We start from the raw sequence: 6,462 nt of genomic DNA on the forward strand, positions 1-6,462 counted from the left end.
CCAAGCCATTGTCATTTATATTTTGCTCATGATTGTGGACAAAATTTTTGGGTAAGAAGCTGTCATGGCAAATTTATCTCCCAATAGTAAAGAAAAAATTCTTGGATCCAGGCAGTGATCCAGATCACCCCCAAAATCTAACCATTTGCTCCTTATTCCATTTCTGAGATTTCCTGAAAATTTATTTAAAATCTGTCCATAACATAACTTTTTGAGTTATGTTGCTAACAGACAGACAGACAGACAGACAGACAGACAGACAGACAGAGACAGAAGCCACTGAATACTTGACCTCTACTTCGGCAGAGGTAATGACTTGGGCAACAATGCAGCTGGACGTGGTGTTACATGAGCATCTTTCCAGCCGTTGGACATCAACCAGCAAACCAGTGACAAGGGTACAGGATTCAGCCTCCACAGCAGCCCCTGAGTCTTCCAGAAAGGAAGAAGCAGCAACCAAGGTCTGCAGAATATCATCTCTGAACACACAACACGTCCAACCTTGAAGCAGATGGGCTACAGCAGCAGAAGACCACACCGGGAGCCTCCTGTCACTTAAGAACAGGAAACTGAGGCTACAATTCACACAGACTCACCAACACTGGACAATAGAAGATGGAGAAATGTTGCCGGTCTGATGAGTCTTCATTTCAGCTCCACATTCAGATGTGAAGCTCAAAATGTGGTGGAAACATGAAAACATGGATCCATCTTATCTTGGATCAACCCTTCAGGCTACTGGTGCTGTGATGATGTGGGGGATATTTTTTGCAAAATACCTGAAACTTTTAAATTCAGTAATAATGTCCTATTTCTGGCTGTCTTGGACACTATTTCATGTGTCACCATTTCCTGAAACAAAATAGCTTCCACCAGCCCATGTTCTGACACCAAACTGATGCTGATATTTATGATCAGGCGAGTTCAGAGCCTTGGAAGAGCTGCTGAGCTGGCGATGGCTATAAACCTTTCCTCTAACAAAACATCCAAGAACAAAATGTGTCCTTCCTGGGTTTGACAAGCTGGGTTTGGCCATCCTCTGAATTCAAACCTGAATTTCAAATGACTTCATACATATATATTCAGCTGAATCTCATCACCTTCCTGTTGCTCTGAAGACCTGGTCACAGCATCCTTCATCCCAACAAAACCAACAAGAAGGAAATTCTAATGTAGCAGAGTTTATTCCACACAAGAAAACCTGAAAAGTGAGCTTCAAGCTTCTCATTTTATACAGTTAAACTAAAAATGTGCTTTTAGCAGCATCAGCTTACTAAAAAAAAATAAAAAAAAAGTCTATCTTTAAATGATGGTATCAGAGGTTAACTGTTATCTCATATCAGGCCCCATTTTGGACAAATTTGATCCCATTTGATACATGCTAATGCTGCATCACATTCTATCGTCTCACTTTCTCAAACAAGCAGTACAACATCAATAGCTGCGGAGTCTCAAAAAACCTCGACAGCACCAACGAAAGGATGTCATCCACTAGTTCCTCTAGTGTTCACTCAGGTGAAGAGGTTCATGATTTCATAAATATTGTAAACTGCATCCCATCAAACTGTCAGATATGGTTCCTCTGTGTTTAGAAGGAATGGTTCTCACAGGGGGAACAGATCTGGATGGGGAAACTGGCCTCCACACAGCACCAGCTTTTTGTGCCCAGCAAAAGTTCACTTATAAAGCCTTTCCACCGTCTTTTTGTCCGGCTTTACCGTGACTGAAAGCCAGCGTTCACCGTGGCTATGAAAGCGAGTGAGACCACGTAAACATACACTTCTGTACCAACGAGGTTGGGGTATTTTAGCAGAAACTACTGTTATGTTACCCATGGTAACGAGCAACACTAACAAAACCATATGAAAAAAGTTAGCTTTGGCTAATTTAGGCAGTAACATTGACTAACTTGTCAAGGAGAAAGCTGCAACTTCAGCATGTCTTTTAAAATCTCTCTTCTTCTTGAGCTCCTTCCACTTGGGAATGGCTACCCTGATGGTTTTTCATTTGTATCATCTGGTCACGCCTTTCAAATGTCCTTTTTCACTTTTTCGGCGATGGTAAAAAGGCTCTCATGCTGCTGCTGCTTATGCATGATCCTGCATTTTTGTCAAACACAATTTAACAGATTTTCCTACTTCCTGGTGTAGTAAGTCTTTCTTGTTTCAATCACTGTGCAGTGGCTCGCAGGGATCCCTCATAGGTGCTACTTGTCCTTGCCTGTAGTTTCAAGATGGCAGACCGTCATGGCTCTTCTCTGTCAGCTTGCCTGTCATATGTATGAACTCATATGCAGACATGGATTCTGGCCAGTAAACAACAAATGTTGCACAATGTCCCTTTAATGTTTTATCACATGCATTTCGGTCAATTGTATTTGTTCTAATGGTCATGTAGCTACATCCATTATCTTTGTGGAAATCCCGCTTGTTTGATACTTTTTTAGAAATACATACATGAGTCATTAAGACAATTTAATGGAGAAAAAAAATGGTTTCTATTGTAGTTATTTAGTGTGCTTGCATATTTTGACTTGCCACCAGGGCACGATGCCATTGGGGAAATATTGTACTCACTTTTATTACCAGAATCTCCCAGAGTGCCAATCACTTAGAGACAGAGGGTATTGTTTGTTTGTCATGGGGTGGTTGGGTTGGTAAGTGTTTTGGAACTGCACCTATTCAGATTAACTGCTTTCAGCTGCAGGAGGTGCATGGACCTGTTTGGATCTTCCTACCACACCTGCCTCATATCTCCTAATCAAGAGACTGGGCTTATCAAGCTGTAAGCAGCAGCAGTTCTTCGCCAGATCATCTGCTCTACTCAGCCTGAGAACTGCTCCAGGAAACTTTCTGTCTGCCCTTCCTCTACCTTACCAGCCTGATCTCAGGAGTTCCCACCAGTACTCCCTGCCTTTTGTTTTCCTGGCCTGTCTGTGCTACTGCAGTATCCACTGGATTCTACCTGCCTGTCTGCTGCCCTCCTGCCCAGTGGATGAGTATTGGATTTTACCTGCCGTCCTTCTCAGCCTGGATCCTGTAAAACTAAGCAAATACTCCACGCAGTGAAAATCTCCCCACCTTTGGTCCGCCGTACCTGTCAGCTGGGTTAATAAACTTTCATTTTTTGCAGTTACAGTGGTTTGTGGTCTGCGCTTTGTGTCCATCATCTTGCCAGTATTATGACAGTTTGCTTTCCCATTATATCATACATTCAATACAAGTATTGTACAGGGTGTTATCACTTTAAATAGTCTGCTTAAGTATATGTTAAACATTTGTACCAATGGAAACTATGACAATGAATGTTTGTTTAGATTCAGTTTAAATGAGAAGAACTTTAACTGTCTTTTATACATTTTTCTGGTCTATTTCATAAATAAATTAGACACAAGCCCTATCAAGATGCTTTGGATCCAACTATAACCTATAAAAAGCGCATAACTCAAGTTAATTAGATTTTCTTTCTTCTGACATTCTGACTAAATAAATTATAAAGTTAATTGTGTGTTAGAGTTGGTAACTAGAGGCCAAAGGGGCGCAAATGTCACTCAGATAGTACTATAACCTGCAGGAGATCCCTGCCCTATTGTGACAGATGACTAAGATTTATTACAATCCACCATGGCTGGACTGATAAGAAGCAATCATACCGTGGACTTGATTTTCTGGATAAAAATAAATGAAGCAGCATGGTTTAAAAGGTGGAAAACGTGAACGTTGGGTTGGAAAATTGCAACTGACTCCTGCCACATTGAATAAAGTGGAAGGAAATGTGTTTGGGGTTGGTATTGAATTAAAATGGTTATTCATTCAAAGTGATATAAGAGCCCTTGACAGTGTGTAATTGCAATCAGTTAAATTGCTTAATTCAAGCAGAGAACCATGGGGAGCTGCAATTTACAGAGAGGGGTGAGGGATGAGTGTGAGGGGTGGGGATTTATTTATTCTATCCTAACCACCTCTAACTATGTTTACATCAGGCTGTGCAATTAATTAAATCAGGATATTATGTTGTGTTTCATTGTGAGATGATTTATAAGTTAATATATTCAGAGGAACAATGAAAGTGATGTGAAGTATAAACTAATTTTCAAATATGGCTTTGTTTTTTTTGTTTTTTTTAATGTTTACTATATCCAAACACAACTATTATAAAAGGTTTGCAATTTATCAGGAGTAGATCCTCACCAGATAAAGAGGCATCTGCTCTTTTTCATGATGAGGAACATCTTCAACTTCATGTATTAGCACCTCCTCCAGGCAGGTACTATACCTAGTACCTGGATAATACCTGATTGGACCTGGATAGTACCTCATATTACCTGAATAGTTCCTAATAGTACTCGGTAGTACCTGGTACCTGATTGGGCCTGGATAGTACCTGGTTAGTACCAGATAGTACCTGATTGTATCTGTTAGCACCTAGATAGTACCAGGATAGTAAATAGATAGTACCTAGTAGTACCTGGATGGCACTTTGTAGTACCTGGACTGTACCTAGATAGTACTTGTGAAGTAGCTGGATAGTGCCTAATAGTGCCTGAATAGTACCTGTTTGTACCTGGATATTACCTGGATAGTAGACAGTAGTATCTGGATAGTAACTGATAGTACCTAGATAGTACCTGATAGTACTTGGATAGTACCTGATTGTACCTGGATAGTACCTGTTAGTACCTAGATATTACCTGGATAGTATCTGGATAGCACATAGTAGTACCTGGATAGTACCTGTTAGTACCTGATACTACCTGAATAGTTCCTAATAGTACCCGGTAGTAACCGGTACCTATTGCACCTGATTGCAGGATAGTACCTGGACAGTACCTGATTGTATCGGTTAGTACCTGGATAGTAACTGGATAGTAACTGGATAGCACCTGACTGTACCTTAATAGTACCTGATTGGGCCTGGATAGTACCTGGTTAGTACCAGATAGTACCTGGATAGTGCCTGATTGTACCTGATTGTATCTGTTAGCACCTGGATAGTACCAGGATAGTATATGGATAGTACCTAGTAGTACCTGGATAGCACTTTATAGTACCTGGACAGTACCTAGATAGTACCTGTAAAGTACCTGGATAGTGCCTAATAGTGCCTGAATAGTACCTGTTAGTACCTGGATATTACCTGGATAGTACATAGTAGTATCTGGATGGTACCTGATAGTACCTGGATAGTACCTGGTAGAACCTGGATAGTACCTTTTGATACTTATATAGTACCTGATAGTACCTGTTAGTTCCTGGATAGTACCTGGTAGTACCTGGATAGTACCTGGATAGTACCTGATAGTACCTGCCAGCAACAACAAAGGTCTCAGAGTGACATCTGTCAAGCCCTGGCAGCACCTGTGTCCTCTCCTCCTTTTTGGATCACCTCATGATAATCTCATCATATTCTACTATGACTGATTATAAGATGTTAAAGGAGGTTTGTTGGTGTTGGTAAAACCTCCGTCTTCCCACACACACACCACACAGCTATGCTGTTCAGCTCCACAGGTCACAGAGCTGAGACTGAGAGCGCTGAGCAGTGAGTGCTGCTGCGATGCAACACTGTGCCTTCTTGTTTTACACTGACAGGTAAGGCGGAAGGTAAAGTAGTTCTTATCACATAGCATTTACACAGGATTTTGACTGTATAGATCAGGGCTACTCAATTCGGTGCTACGAGGGCCGCAATCCAGCAGGTTTTCCATGTATCCCTGCACCAACACACCTGAGTCAAATTAGGTGGCTCTAACAGCCAATCAGGTTCTACACACATTAATTTGACTCAGGTGTGTTGGTGCAGGGATACATGGAAAACCTGCTGGATTGCGGCCCTCGTAGGACTCTATTGAGTAGCCCTGGTATAGATGCTTTCCATCATGTTCATAGCTACATATTTGCCTCAAATTACAAAAATATTGATATTTTAATGTGGAAATCATTTCTAGAACATAAATAGCTTGTATCAGAGGTATAGATATTTTAGTATCAATCTGCACATCACTAATGTGAAGCTTCATTTGCACTCTGATGTGGAAAGAAGCAAACTCTGGTCCACTTAAAAATCAGGGGTCTTGATTCACTGAATCCAGGTGCCGTTTGCTTGCAGCGCGACAGCAAGTGCAGAAGTGACGTAACGAGCATTGTAGCATCTGCTAAAGAGCTGACTGCCTCTCCTGCTGCTCATACTGGTAAGTGAAAACTGGATTAGGTTTGAACACCAAAGTAAAAACAAAACTCCAAGAGTGCATAAATTTATTGCTGCTCCTTTCATTACTTGCAGTTTATGAGCCGCTTTTCGGTCTTGGCCATTCAATTAGCCAGATGTTCTTTGTTATTCGTAAGACTTTTTGGTAAATATCACCCCCTAGTGAGTAGTTGTTGAAACTGCTTGACTTTGGTCAGGTGATTTGGACTGCTTGGATAAAAGTGCTCTGTGAAAGCAAACTAAACTAAAAGAAGG

The 6,462-nt window shown here is 41.1% G+C and overlaps 1 long non-coding RNA gene across 1 annotated transcript; it reads right to left on the minus strand.

Moving 5' to 3' along the window:
- Positions 1–4,944: 4,944 nt before the first annotated feature.
- LOC121653870 lies at positions 4,945–5,191 on the minus strand. Its single transcript, XR_006012875.1, has 3 exons — positions 5,169–5,191; positions 5,020–5,072; positions 4,945–4,966 (listed from the first exon to the last, which is right to left on the minus strand). It is a non-coding gene; the product is annotated as an uncharacterized LOC121653870 (long non-coding RNA).
- Between the last annotated feature and the right edge of the window lie 1,271 nt (positions 5,192–6,462).

This window comes from Melanotaenia boesemani, chromosome 15, assembly GCF_017639745.1.
Source record: "Melanotaenia boesemani isolate fMelBoe1 chromosome 15, fMelBoe1.pri, whole genome shotgun sequence".
NCBI classification, from domain to species: domain Eukaryota; kingdom Metazoa; phylum Chordata; class Actinopteri; order Atheriniformes; family Melanotaeniidae; genus Melanotaenia; species Melanotaenia boesemani.